Source organism: Canis aureus, chromosome 9, assembly GCF_053574225.1.
Source record: "Canis aureus isolate CA01 chromosome 9, VMU_Caureus_v.1.0, whole genome shotgun sequence".
In the NCBI taxonomy this organism is placed as follows: Eukaryota; Metazoa; Chordata; class Mammalia; order Carnivora; family Canidae; genus Canis; species Canis aureus.
The window spans coordinates 658,958-674,060 of NC_135619.1; positions in this window are offsets into that span (position 1 = coordinate 658,958).

Below are 15,103 nucleotides of genomic sequence, written 5' to 3' on the forward strand. Positions count from 1 at the left end.
TAGTAATTTCTGTCTGAGACTGGTGCTACATGCTAAGTTCCATAGGTGAGAAGCTAGCTGAACGCCCTGTCCAGAGGCAACTTACTTCTGAGAGTTGAGCTCACACTCAGTCCCTCACAGCTCCACACTGCCTGCAGAATGAGTTTCCAACATCTTCACCAGAGACGTTTGTCAGAGGCTTCTGAGACACAAGTGGAACAATGCAGACCTGGGGGGGGTATGTCCAGGTGCAGGAGAGTGGTAATCGTGGAACCTCCTGACTCAGAATACTGCTGCGTTCTCACTGCCATAAGAAGGCAGCTGGTTGAAAGCTGGCTTCTAGGCATGCTTCCTTGTGAGAGCTGAGGTCAGGGCAGAACCCTCCCGCATCCTGACTGCCTGTAGACGTAGGTCGTAGCATAGTTACGTTAGGTGCCGGAAGGGGTTTCGTGAAAACCTTGTGGAAGTGACAGGCCTGCACTCTCGTGTATCCGAGTTCCATAGAGCGATTGCCAACGTCCTCGTTCAGTTTGAGTGTAGCTCGGTTCTAGCTCCCCTGAATAAGCGCCTAGCAGACATCGGCCTGCAAAGCATACACAGTTTGAGAGTTGAGCTCATGGCCTTTACCTCGGCCATCCTGACTGCCTGTACGGTCTGCTTCCACAGCATTTCGTTGTATGCGGGACAGTAGCGAAGTGAGAACCAAGTGTCTGCCTTGTCAGTTTCGCGCCTAGCAGACGGCTGCCTCCAAGGCATGCACGCTCCTTTGGATTGAGCTTGTGGTTTGTACCTCCCCCACGTTGACCGCCTGTATGCTTCGCTGCCAAAGGATTTCGTTCGATACGGGACGCAAGCTTTGTGAGCGGCAAGTGACCCTTAGCTCAATCCAGCGACTTCTGAGCAACTCCTCCCTCAGAAGGGAGCTGCATACTAACTTCCAAACCCGAGTACCTTGTTGAAAGCTATCTCTCTGGGGCACTTCCTCCTGTGAGGTGAGCTGACACGCGGTACTTCCCAGTTCCACACTGCCTGCACGTGGAGTTACGAATATCCTCACTAGGCTTGTTTGTCGGAAGCTCGTGGGACGCAAGGGCCAAGGTGCAGGCTTCAATGTTTGTGTCTCCGGGGGTGGTAGAGCGGTATTGACGGAACGTCCTGACTTACGATGCTGCTTCTTTTTCACGGCCATAACAACTCAGCTAGTGGAAAGCTAGCCTGCAGGCATGCTTCCTTTGGAGAGCAGAGCTCAGGGCAGGACCCCTCCCGCATCCTGCCAAGACTGTAGACGTGGAGGCTAACATCCTTATGTTAGGTGCTGGGAGACGTGGTGAGGAAAGCATGTGGAAGCGTTGGGCCTGAACTCACGCGTATCTGAGTTGAATACAGCGATTTCCTACGGCCTTCTTCTATCAGAGTGTAGCTAGTTTCTACCTCCCATGTACGAGTGGATAGCAGACATCTGCCTCCCAGGCGTACACACTTTTGAGTGTTGAGCTGATGGCCTGTACTTCCCACATCCTGCCTGCACGTACACTTCGCTGCAAACAGGCCTAGGCTCGATGCGTGACTGAAGTGTTGTGAGAGGTAAGCGGAATGTCCCGGCACACAAGACAAGTGCCTCCAAGCTCAATCCAGCGATTTCCTAGTAATTTCTGTCTGAGACTGGTGCTACATGCTAAGTTCCATAGGTGAGAAGCTAGCTGAACGCCCTGTCCAGAGGCAACTTACTTCTGAGAGTTGAGCTCACACTCAGTCCCTCACAGCTCCACACTGCCTGCAGAATGAGTTTCCAACATCTTCACCAGAGACGTTTGTCAGAGGCTTCTGAGACACAAGTGGAACAATGCAGACCTGGGGGGGGTATGTCCAGGTGCAGGAGAGTGGTAATCGTGGAACCTCCTGACTCAGAATACTGCTGCGTTCTCACTGCCATAAGAAGGCAGCTGGTTGAAAGCTGGCTTCTAGGCATGCTTCCTTGTGAGAGCTGAGGTCAGGGCAGAACCCTCCCGCATCCTGACTGCCTGTAGACGTAGGTCGTAGCATAGTTACGTTAGGTGCCGGAAGGGGTTTCGTGAAAACCTTGTGGAAGTGACAGGCCTGCACTCTCGTGTATCCGAGTTCCATAGAGCGATTGCCAACGTCCTCGTTCAGTTTGAGTGTAGCTCGGTTCTAGCTCCCCTGAATAAGTGCCTAGCAGACATCGGCCTGCAAAGCATACACAGTTTGAGAGTTGAGCTCATGGCCTTTACCTCGGCCATCCTGACTGCCTGTACGGTCTGCTTCCACAGCATTTCGTTGTATGCGGGACAGTAGGGAAGTGAGAACCAAGTGTCTGCCTTGTCAGTTTCGCGCCTAGCAGACGGCTGCCTCCAAGGCATGCACGCTCCTTTGGATTGAGCTTGTGGTTTGTACCTCCCCCACGTTGACCGCCTGTATGCTTCGCTGCCAAAGGATTTCGTTCGATACGGGACGCAAGCTTTGTGAGCGGCAAGTGACCCTTAGCTCAATCCAGCGACTTCTGAGCAACTCCTCCCTCAGAAGGGAGCTGCATACTAACTTCCAAACCCGAGTACCTTGTTGAAAGCTATCTCTCTGGGGAACTTCCTCCTGTGAGGTGAGCTGACACGCGGTACTTCCCAGTTCCACACTGCCTGCACGTGGAGTTACGAATATCCTCACTAGGCTTGTTTGTCGGAAGCTCGTGGGACGCAAGGGCCAAGGTGCAGGCTTCAATGTTTGTGTCTCCGGGGGTGGTAGAGCGGTATTGACGGAACGTCCTGACTTACGATGCTGCTTCTTTTTCACGGCCATAACAACTCAGCTAGTGGAAAGCTAGCCTGCAGGCATGCTTCCTTTGGAGAGCAGAGCTCAGGGCAGGACCCCTCCCGCATCCTGCCAAGACTGTAGACGTGGAGGCTAACATCCTTATGTTAGGTGCTGGGAGACGTGGTGAGGAAAGCATGTGGAAGCGTTGGGCCTGAACTCACGCGTATCTGAGTTGAATACAGCGATTTCCTACGGCCTTCTTCTATCAGAGTGTAGCTAGTTTCTACCTCCCATGTACGAGTGGATAGCAGACATCTGCCTCCCAGGCGTACACACTTTTGAGTGTTGAGCTGATGGCCTGTACTTCCCACATCCTGCCTGCACGTACACTTCGCTGCAAACAGGCCTGGGCTCGATGCGTGACTGAAGTGTGAGAGGTAAGTGGAGTGTCCCGGCACACAAGACAAGTGCCTCCAAGCTCAATCCAGCGATTTCCTAGTAATTTCTGTCTGAGACTGGTGCTACATGCTAAGTTCCATAGGTGAGAAGCTAGCTGAACGCCCTGTCCAGAGGCAACTTACTTCTGAGAGTTGAGCTCACACTCAGTCCCTCACAGCTCCACACTGCCTGCAGAATGAGTTTCCAACATCTTTACCAGAGACGTTTGTCAGAGGCTTCGGAGACACAAGTGGAACAATGCAGACCTGGGGGGGGTATGTCCAGGTGCAGGAGAGTGGTAATCGTGGAACCTCCTGACTCAGAATACTGCTGCGTTCTCACTGCCATAAGAAGGCAGCTGGTTGAAAGCTGGCTTCTAGGCATGCTTCCTTGTGAGAGCTGAGGTCAGGGCAGAACCCTCCCGCATCCTGACTGCCTGTAGACGTAGGTCGTAGCATAGTTACGTTAGGTGCCGGAAGGGGTTTCGTGAAAACCTTGTGGAAGTGACAGGCCTGCACTCTCGTGTATCCGAGTTCCATAGAGCGATTGCCAACGTCCTCGTTCAGTTTGAGTGTAGCTCGGTTCTAGCTCCCCTGAATAAGCGCCTAGCAGACATCGGCCTGCAAAGCATACACAGTTTGAGAGTTGAGCTCATGGCCTTTACCTCGGCCATCCTGACTGCCTGTACGGTCTGCTTCCTCAGCATTTCGTTGTATGCGGGACAGTAGCGAAGTGAGAACCAAGTGTCTGCCTTGTCAGTTTCGCGCCTAGCAGACGGCTGCCTCCAAGGCATGCACGCTCCTTTGGATTGAGCTTGTGGTTTGTACCTCCCCCACGTTGACCGCCTGTATGCTTCGCTGCCAAAGGATTTCGTTCGATACGGGACGCAAGCTTTGTGAGCGGCAAGTGACCCTTAGCTCAATCCAGCGACTTCTGAGCAACTCCTCCCTCAGAAGGGAGCTGCATACTAACTTCCAAACCCGAGTACCTTGTTGAAAGCTATCTCTCTGGGGAACTTCCTCCTGTGAGGTGGTGAGCTGACACGCGGTACTTCCAGTTCCACACTGCCTGCACGTGGAGTTACGAATATCCTCACTAGACTTGCTTGTCGGAAGCTCGTGGGACGCAAGGGCCAAGGTGCAGGCTTCAATGTTTGTGTCTCCGGGGGTGGTAGAGCGGTATTGACGGAACGTCCTGACTTACGATGCTGCTTCTTTTTCACGGCCATAACAACTCAGCTAGTGGAAAGCTAGCCTGCAGGCATGCTTCCTTTGGAGAGCAGAGCTCAGGGCAGGACCCCTCCCGCAATCTGCCAGACTGTAGACGTGGAGGCTAACATCCTTATGTTAGGTGCTGGGAGACGTGGTGAGGAAAGCATGTGGAAGCGTTGGGCCTGAACTCACGCGTATCTGAGTTGAATACAGCGATTTCCTACGGCCTTCTTCTATCAGAGTGTAGCTAGTTTCTACCTCCCATGTACGAGTGGATAGCAGACATCTGCCTCCCAGGCGTACACACTTTTGAGTGTTGAGCTGATGGCCTGTACTTCCCACATCCTGCCTGCACGTACACTTCGCTGCAAACAGGCCTAGGCTCGATGCGTGACTGAAGTGTTGTGAGAGGTAAGCGGAATGTCCCGGCACACAAGACAAGTGCCTCCAAGCTCAATCCAGCGATTTCCTAGTAATTTCTGTCTGAGACTGGTGCTACATGCTAATTTCCATAGGTGAGAAGCTAGCTGAACGCCCTGTCCAGAGGCAACTTACTTCTGAGAGTTGAGCTCACACTCAGTCCCTCACAGCTCCACACTGCCTGCAGAATGAGTTTCCAACATCTTCACCAGAGATGTTTGTCAGAGGCTTCTGAGACACAAGTGGAACAATGCAGACCTGGGGGGGTATGTCCAGGTGCAGGAGAGTGGTAATCGTGGAACCTCCTGACTCAGAATACTGCTGCGTTCTCACTGCCATAAGAAGGCAGCTGGTTGAAAGCTGGCTTCTAGGCATGCTTCCTTGTGAGAGCTGAGGTCAGGGCAGAACCCTCCCGCATCCTGACTGCCTGTAGACGTAGGTCGTAGCATAGTTACGTTAGGTGCCGGAAGGGGTTTCGTGAAAATCTTGTGGAAGTGACAGGCCTGCACTCTCGTGTATCCGAGTTCCATAGAGCGATTGCCATCGTCCTCGTTCAGTTTGAGTGTAGCTCGGTTCTAGCTCCCCTGAATAAGCGCCTAGCAGACATCGGCCTGCAAAGCATACACAGTTTGAGAGTTGAGCTCATGGCCTTTACCTCGGCCATCCTGACTGCCTGTACGGTCTGCTTCCACAGCATTTCGTTGTATGCGGGACAGTAGCGAAGTGAGAACCAAGTGTCTGCCTTGTCAGTTTCGCGCCTAGCAGACGGCTGCCTCCAAGGCATGCACGCTCCTTTGGATTGAGCTTGTGGTTTGTACCTCCCCCACGTTGACCGCCTGTATGCTTCGCTGCCAAAGGATTTCGTTCGATACGGGACGCAAGCTTTGTGAGCGGCAAGTGACCCTTAGCTCAATCCAGCGACTTCTGAGCAACTCCTCCCTCAGAAGGGAGCTGCATACTAACTTCCAAACCCGAGTACCTTGTTGAAAGCTATCTCTCTGGGGAACTTCCTCCTGTGAGGTGGTGAGCTGACACGCGGTACTTCCCAGTTCCACACTGCCTGCACGTGGAGTTACGAATATCCTCACTAGGCTTGTTTGTCGGGAGCTCGTGGGACGCAAGGGCCAAGGTGCAGGCTTCAATGTTTGTGTCTCCGGGGGTGGTAGAGCGGTATTGACGGAAAGTCCTGACTTACGATGCTGCTTCTTTTTCACGGCCATAACAACTCAGCTAGTGGAAAGCTAGCCTGCAGGCATGCTTCCTTTGGAGAGCAGAGCTCAGGGCAGGACCCCTCCCGCATCCTGCCAGACTGTAGACGTGGAGGCTAACATCCTTATGTTAGGTGCTGGGAGACGTGGTGAGGAAAGCATGTGGAAGCGTTGGGCCTGAACTCACGCGTATCTGAGTTGAATACAGCGATTTCTTACGGCCTTCTTCTATCAGAGTGTAGCTAGTTTCTACCTCCCATGTACGAGTGGATAGCAGACATCTGCCTCCCAGGCGTACACACTTTTGAGTGTTGAGCTGATGGCCTGTACTTCCCACATCCTGCCTGCACGTACACTTCGCTGCAAACAGGCCTAGGCTCGATGCGTGACTGAAGTGTTGTAGAGGTAAGCGGAATGTCCCGGCACACAAGACAAGTGCCTCCAAGCTCAATCCAGCGATTTCCTAGTAATTTCTGTCTGAGACTGGTGCTACATGCTAATTTCCATAGGTGAGAAGCTAGCTGAACGCCCTGTCCAGAGGCAACTTACTTCTGAGAGTTGAGCTCACACTCAGTCCCTCACAGCTCCACACTGCCTGCAGAATGAGTTTCCAACATCTTCACCAGAGACGTTTGTCAGAGGCTTCTGAGACACAAGTGGAACAATGCAGACCTGGGGGGGGTATGTCCAGGTGCAGGAGAGTGGTAATCGTGGAACCTCCTGACTCAGAATACTGCTGCGTTCTCACTGCCATAAGAAGGCAGCTGGTTGAAAGCTGGCTTCTAGGCATGCTTCCTTGTGAGAGCTGAGGTCAGGGCAGAACCCTCCCGCATCCTGACTGCCTGTAGACGTAGGTCGTAGCATAGTTACGTTAGGTGCCGGAAGGGGTTTCGTGAAAACCTTGTGGAAGTGACAGGCCTGCACTCTCGTGTATCCGAGTTCCATAGAGCGATTGCCAACGTCCTCGTTCAGTTTGAGTGTAGCTCGGTTCTAGCTCCCCTGAATAAGCGCCTAGCAGACATCGGCCTGCAAAGCATACACAGTTTGAGAGTTGAGCTCATGGCCTTTAGCTCGGCCATCCTGACTGCCTGTACGGTCTGCTTCCACAGCATTTCGTTGTATGCGGGACAGTAGCGAAGTGAGAACCAAGTGTCTGCCTTGTCAGTTTCGCGCCTAGCAGACGGCTGCCTCCAAGGCATGCACGCTCCTTTGGATTGAGCTTGTGGTTTGTACCTCCCCCACGTTGACCGCCTGTATGCTTCGCTGCCAAAGGATTTCGTTCGATACGGGACGCAAGCTTTGTGAGCGGCAAGTGACCCTTAGCTCAATCCAGCGACTTCTGAGCAACTCCTCCCTCAGAAGGGAGCTGCATACTAACTTCCAAACCCGAGTACCTTGTTGAAAGCTATCTCTCTGGGGAACTTCCTCCTGTGAGGTGAGCTGACACGCGGTACTTCCCAGTTCCACACTGCCTGCACGTGGAGTTACGAATATCCTCACTAGACTTGTTTGTCGGAAGCTCGTGGGACGCAAGGGCCAAGGTGCAGGCTTCAATGTTTGTGTCTCCGGGGGTGGTAGAGCGGTATTGACGGAACGTCCTGACTTACGATGCTGCTTCTTTTTCACGGCCATAACAACTCAGCTAGTGGAAAGCTAGCCTGCAGGCATGCTTCCTTTGGAGAGCAGAGCTCAGGGCAGGACCCCTCCCGCATCCTGCCAAGACTGTAGACGTGGAGGCTAACATCCTTATGTTAGGTGCTGGGAGACGTGGTGAGGAAAGCATGTGGAAGCGTTGGGCCTGAACTCACGCGTATCTGAGTTGAATACAGCGATTTCCTACGGCCTTCTTCTATCAGAGTGTAGCTAGTTTCTACCTCCCATGTACGAGTGGATAGCAGACATCTGCCTCCCAGGCGTACACACTTTTGAGTGTTGAGCTGATGGCCTGTACTTCCCACATCCTGCCTGCACGTACACTTCGCTGCAAACAGGCCTAGGCTCGATGCGTGACTGAAGTGTTGTGAGAGGTAAGCGGAATGTCCCGGCACACAAGACAAGTGCCTCCAAGCTCAATCCAGCGATTTCCTAGTAATTTCTGTCTGAGACTGGTGCTACATGCTAAGTTCCATAGGTGAGAAGCTAGCTGAACGCCCTGTCCAGAGGCAACTTACTGCTGAGAGTTGAGCTCACACTCAGTCCCTCACAGCTCCACACTGCCTGCAGAATGAGTTTCCAACATCTTCACCAGAGACGTTTGTCAGAGGCTTCTGAGACACAAGTGGAACAATGCAGACCTGGGGGGGTATGTCCAGGTGCAGGAGAGTGGTAATCGTGGAACCTCCTGACTCAGAATACTGCTGCGTTCTCACTGCCATAAGAAGGCAGCTGGTTGAAAGCTGGCTTCTAGGCATGCTTCCTTGTGAGAGCTGAGGTCAGGGCAGAACCCTCCCGCATCCTGACTGCCTGTAGACGTAGGTCGTAGCATAGTTACGTTAGGTGCCGGAAGGGGTTTCGTGAAAACCTTGTGGAAGTGACAGGCCTGCACTCTCGTGTATCCGAGTTCCATAGAGCGATTGCCAACGTCCTCGTTCAGTTTGAGTGTAGCTCGGTTCTAGCTCCCCTGAATAAGTGCCTAGCAGACATCGGCCTGCAAAGCATACACAGTTTGAGAGTTGAGCTCATGGCCTTTACCTCGGCCATCCTGACTGCCTGTACGGTCTGCTTCCACAGCATTTCGTTGTATGCGGGACAGTAGCGAAGTGAGAACCAAGTGTCTGCCTTGTCAGTTTCGCGCCTAGCAGACGGCTGCCTCCAAGGCATGCACGCTCCTTTGGATTGAGCTTGTGGTTTGTACCTCCCCCACGTTGACCGCCTGTATGCTTCGCTGCCAAAGGATTTCGTTCGATACGGGACGCAAGCTTTGTGAGCGGCAAGTGACCCTTAGCTCAATCCAGCGACTTCTGAGCAACTCCTCCCTCAGAAGGGAGCTGCATACTAACTTCCAAACCCGAGTACCTTGTTGAAAGCTATCTCTCTGGGGCACTTCCTCCTGTGAGGTGGTGAGCTGACACGCGGTACTTCCCAGTTCCACACTGCCTGCACGTGGAGTTACGAATATCCTCACTAGGCTTGTTTGTCGGAAGCTCGTGGGACGCAAGGGCCAAGGTGCAGGCTTCAATGTTTGTGTCTCCGGGGGTGGTAGAGCGGTATTGACGGAACGTCCTGACTTACGATGCTGCTTCTTTTTCACGGCCATAACAACTCAGCTAGTGGAAAGCTAGCCTGCAGGCATGCTTCCTTTGGATTGCAGAGCTCAGGGCAGGACCCCTCCCGCATCCTGCCAAGACTGTAGACGTGGAGGCTAACATCCTTATGTTAGGTGCTGGGAGACGTGGTGAGGAAAGCATGTGGAAGCGTTGGGCCTGAACTCACGCGTATCTGAGTTGAATACAGCGATTTCCTACGGCCTTCTTCTATCAGAGTGTAGCTAGTTTCTACCTCCCATGTACGAGTGGATAGCAGACATCTGCCTCCCAGGCGTACACACTTTTGAGTGTTGAGCTGATGGCCTGTACTTCCCACATCCTGCCTGCACGTACACTTCGCTGCAAACAGGCCTAGGCTCGATGCGTGACTGAAGTGTTGTGAGAGGTAAGCGGAATGTCCCGGCACACAAGACAAGTGCCTCCAAGCTCAATCCAGCGATTTCCTAGTAATTTCTGTCTGAGACTGGTGCTACATGCTAAGTTCCATAGGTGAGAAGCTAGCTGAACGCCCTGTCCAGAGGCAACTTACTTCTGAGAGTTGAGCTCACGCTCAGTCCCTCACAGCTCCACACTGCCTGCAGAATGAGTTTCCAACATCTTCACCAGAGACGTTTGTCAGAGGCTTCTGAGACACAAGTGGAACAATGCAGACCTGGGGGGGGTATGTCCAGGTGCAGGAGAGTGGTAATCGTGGAACCTCCTGACTCAGAATACTGCTGCGTTCTCACTGCCATAAGAAGGCAGCTGGTTGAAAGCTGGCTTCTAGGCATGCTTCCTTGTGAGAGCTGAGGTCAGGGCAGAACCCTCCCGCATCCTGACTGCCTGTAGACGTAGGTCGTAGCATAGTTACGTTAGGTGCCGGAAGGGGTTTCGTGAAAACCTTGTGGAAGTGACAGGCCTGCACTCTCGTGTATCCGAGTTCCATAGAGCGATTGCCAACGTCCTCGTTCAGTTTGAGTGTAGCTCGGTTCTAGCTCCCCTGAATAAGCGCCTAGCAGACATCGGCCTGCAAAGCATACACAGTTTGAGAGTTGAGCTCATGGCCTTTACCTCGGCCATCCTGACTGCCTGTACGGTCTGCTTCCACAGCATTTCGTTGTATGCGGGACAGTAGCGAAGTGAGAACCAAGTGTCTGCCTTGTCAGTTTCGCGCCTAGCAGACGGCTGCCTCCAAGGCATGCACGCTCCTTTGGATTGAGCTTGTGGTTTGTACCTCCCCCACGTTGACCGCCTGTATGCTTCGCTGCCAAAGGATTTCGTTCGATACGGGACGCAAGCTTTGTGAGCGGCAAGTGACCCTTAGCTCAATCCAGCGACTTCTGAGCAACTCCTCCCTCAGAAGGGAGCTGCATACTAACTTCCAAACCCGAGTACCTTGTTGAAAGCTATCTCTCTGGGGCACTTCCTCCTGTGAGGTGAGCTGACACGCGGTACTTCCCAGTTCCACACTGCCTGCACGTGGAGTTACGAATATCCTCACTAGGCTTGTTTGTCGGAAGCTCGTGGGACGCAAGGGCCAAGGTGCAGGCTTCAATGTTTGTGTCTCCGGGGGTGGTAGAGCGGTATTGACGGAACGTCCTGACTTACGATGCTGCTTCTTTTTCACGGCCATAACAACTCAGCTAGTGGAAAGCTAGCCTGCAGGCATGCTTCCTTTGGATTGCAGAGCTCAGGGCAGGACCCCTCCCGCATCCTGCCAAGACTGTAGACGTGGAGGCTAACATCCTTATGTTAGGTGCTGGGAGACGTGGTGAGGAAAGCATGTGGAAGCGTTGGGCCTGAACTCACGCGTATCTGAGTTGAATACAGCGATTTCCTACGGCCTTCTTCTATCAGAGTGTAGCTAGTTTCTACCTCCCATGTACGAGTGGATAGCAGACATCTGCCTCCCAGGCGTACACACTTTTGAGTGTTGAGCTGATGGCCTGTACTTCCCACATCCTGCCTGCACGTACACTTCGCTGCAAACAGGCCTAGGCTCGATGCGTGACTGAAGTGTGAGAGGTAAGCGGAATGTCCCTGCACACAAGACAAGTGCCTCCAAGCTCAATCCAGCGATTTCCTAGTAATTTCTGTCTGAGACTGGTGCTACATGCTAAGTTCCATAGGTGAGAAGCTAGCTGAACGCCCTGTCCAGAGGCAACTTACCTGAGAGTTGAGCTCACACTCAGTCCCTCACACCTCCACACTGCCTGCAGAATGAGTTTCCAACATCTTCACCAGAGACGTTTGTCAGAGGCTTCTGAGACACAAGTGGAACAATGCAGACCAGGGGGGGGTATGTCCAGGTGCAGGAGAGTGGTAATCGTGGAACCTCCTGACTCAGAATACTGCTGCGTTCTCACTGCCATAAGAAGGCAGCTGGTTGAAAGCTGGCTTCTAGGCATGCTTCCTTGTGAGAGCTGAGGTCAGGGCAGAACCCTCCCGCATCCTGACTGCCTGTAGACGTAGGTCGTAGCATAGTTACGTTAGGTGCCGGAAGGGGTTTCGTGAAAACCTTGTGGAAGTGACAGGCCTGCACTCTCGTGTATCCGAGTTCCATAGAGCGATTGCCAACGTCCTCGTTCAGTTTGAGTGTAGCTCGGTTCTAGCTCCCCTGAATAAGCGCCTAGCAGACATCGGCCTGCAAAGCATACACAGTTTGAGAGTTGAGCTCATGGCCTTTACCTCGGCCATCCTGACTGCCTGTACGGTCTGCTTCCACAGCATTTCGTTGTATGCGGGACAGTAGCGAAGTGAGAACCAAGTGTCTGCCTTGTCAGTTTCGCGCCTAGCAGACGGCTGCCTCCAAGGCATGCACGCTCCTTTGGATTGAGCTTGTGGTTTGTACCTCCCCCACGTTGACCGCCTGTATGCTTCGCTGCCAAAGGATTTCGTTCGATACGGGACGCAAGCTTTGTGAGCGGCAAGTGACCCTTAGCTCAATCCAGCGACTTCTGAGCAACTCCTCCCTCAGAAGGGAGCTGCATACTAACTTCCAAACCCGAGTCCCTTGTTGAAAGCTATCTCTCTGGGGCACTTCCTCCTGTGAGGTGAGCTGACACGCGGTACTTCCCAGTTCCACACTGCCTGCACGTGGAGTTACGAATATCCTCACTGGACTTGTTTGTCGGAACCTCGTGGGACGCAAGGGCCAAGGTGCAGGCTTCAATGTTTGTGTCTCCGGGGGTGGTAGAGCGGTATTGACGGAACGTCCTGACTTACGATGCTGCTTCTTTTTCACGGCCATAACAACTCAGCTAGTGGAAAGCTAGCCTGCAGGCATGCTTCCTTTGGAGAGCAGAGCTCAGGGCAGGACCCCTCCCGCATCCTGCCAGACTGTAGACGTGGAGGCTAACATCCTTATGTTAGGTGCTGGGAGACGTGGTGAGGAAAGCATGTGGAAGCGTTGGGCCTGAACTCACGCGTATCTGAGTTGAATACAGCGATTTCCTACGGCCTTCTTCTATCAGAGTGTAGCTAGTTTCTACCTCCCATGTACGAGTGGATAGCAGACATCTGCCTCCCAGGCGTACACACTTTTGAGTGTTGAGCTGATGGCCTGTACTTCCCACATCCTGCCTGCACGTACACTTCGCTGCAAACAGGCCTAGGCTCGATGCGTGACTGAAGTGTTGTGAGAGGTAAGCGGAATGTCCCGGCACACAAGACAAGTGCCTCCAAGCTCAATCCAGCGATTTCCTAGTAATTTCTGTCTGAGACTGGTGCTACATGCTAAGTTCCATAGGTGAGAAGCTAGCTGAACGCCCTGTCCAGAGGCAACTTACTTCTGAGAGTTGAGCTCACACTCAGTCCCTCACAGCTCCACACTGCCTGCAGAATGAGTTTCCAACATCTTCACCAGAGACGTTTGTCAGAGGCTTCTGAGACACAAGTGGAACAATGCAGACCTGGGGGGGGGTATGTCCAGGTGCAGGAGAGTGGTAATCGTGGAACCTCCTGACTCAGAATACTGCTGCGTTCTCACTGCCATAAGAAGGCAGCTGATTGAAAGCTGGCTTCTAGGCATGCTTCCTTGTGAGAGCTGAGGTCAGGGCAGAACCCTCCCGCATCCTGACTGCCTGTAGACGTAGGTCGTAGCATAGTTACGTTAGGTGCCGGAAGGGGTTTCGTGAAAACCTTGTGGAAGTGACAGGCCTGCACTCTCGTGTATCCGAGTTCCATAGAGCGATTGCCAACGTCCTCGTTCAGTTTGAGTGTAGCTCGGTTCTAGCTCCCCTGAATAAGCGCCTAGCAGACATCGGCCTGCAAAGCATACACAGTTTGAGAGTTGAGCTCATGGCCTTTACCTCGGCCATCCTGACTGCCTGTACGGTCTGCTTCCACAGCATTTCGTTGTATGCGGGACAGTAGCGAAGTGAGAACCAAGTGTCTGCCTTGTCAGTTTCGCGCCTAGCAGACGGCTGCCTCCAAGGCATGCACGCTCCTTTGGATTGAGCTTGTGGTTTGTACCTCCCCCACGTTGACCGCCTGTATGCTTCGCTGCCAAAGGATTTCGTTCGATACGGGACGCAAGCTTTGTGAGCGGCAAGTGACCCTTAGCTCAATCCAGCGACTTCTGAGCAACTCCTCCCTCAGAAGGGAGCTGCATACTAACTTCCAAACCCGAGTACCTTGTTGAAAGCTATCTCTCTGGGGAACTTCCTCCTGTGAGGTGGTGAGCTGACACGCGGTACTTCCAGTTCCACACTGCCTGCACGTGGAGTTACGAATATCCTCACTAGACTTGTTTGTCGGAAGCTCGTGGGACGCAAGGGCCAAGGTGCAGGCTTCAATGTTTGTGTCTCCGGGGGTGGTAGAGCGGTATTGACGGAACGTCCTGACTTACGATGCTGCTTCTTTTTCACGGCCATAACAACTCAGCTAGTGGAAAGCTAGCCTGCAGGCATGCTTCCTTTGGAGAGCAGAGCTCAGGGCAGGACCCCTCCCGCATCCTGCCAAGACTGTAGACGTGGAGGCTAACATCCTTATGTTAGGTGCTGGGAGACGTGGTGAGGAAAGCATGTGGAAGCGTTGGGCCTGAACTCACGCGTATCTGAGTTGAATACAGCGATTTCCTACGGCCTTCTTCTATCAGAGTGTAGCTAGTTTCTACCTCCCATGTACGAGTGGATAGCAGACATCTGCCTCCCAGGCGTACACACTTTTGAGTGTTGAGCTGATGGCCTGTACTTCCCACATCCTGCCTGCACGTACACTTCGCTGCAAACAGGCCTAGGCTCGATGCGTGACTGAAGTGTTGTGAGAGGTAAGCGGAATGTCCCGGCACACAAGACAAGTGCCTCCAAGCTCAATCCAGCGATTTCCTAGTAATTTCTGTCTGAGACTGGTGCTACATGCTAAGTTCCATAGGTGAGAAGCTAGCTGAACGCCCTGTCCAGAGGCAACTTACTTCTGAGAGTTGAGCTCACACTCAGTCCCTCACAGCTCCACACTGCCTGCAGAATGAGTTTCCAACATCTTCACCAGAGACGTTTGTCAGAGGCTTCTGAGACACAAGTGGAACAATGCAGACCTGGGGGGGGGTATGTCCAGGTGCAGGAGAGTGGTAATCGTGGAACCTCCTGACTCAGAATACTGCTGCGTTCTCACTGCCATAAGAAGGCAGCTGGTTGAAAGCTGGCTTCTAGGCATGCTTCCTTGTGAGAGCTGAGGTCAGGGCAGAACCCTCCCGCATCCTGACTGCCTGTAGACGTAGGTCGTAGCATAGTTACGTTAGGTGCCGGAAGGGGTTTCGTGAAAACCTTGTGGAAGTGACAGGCCTGCACTCTCGTGTATCCGAGTTCCATAGAGCGATTGCCAACGTCCTCGTTCA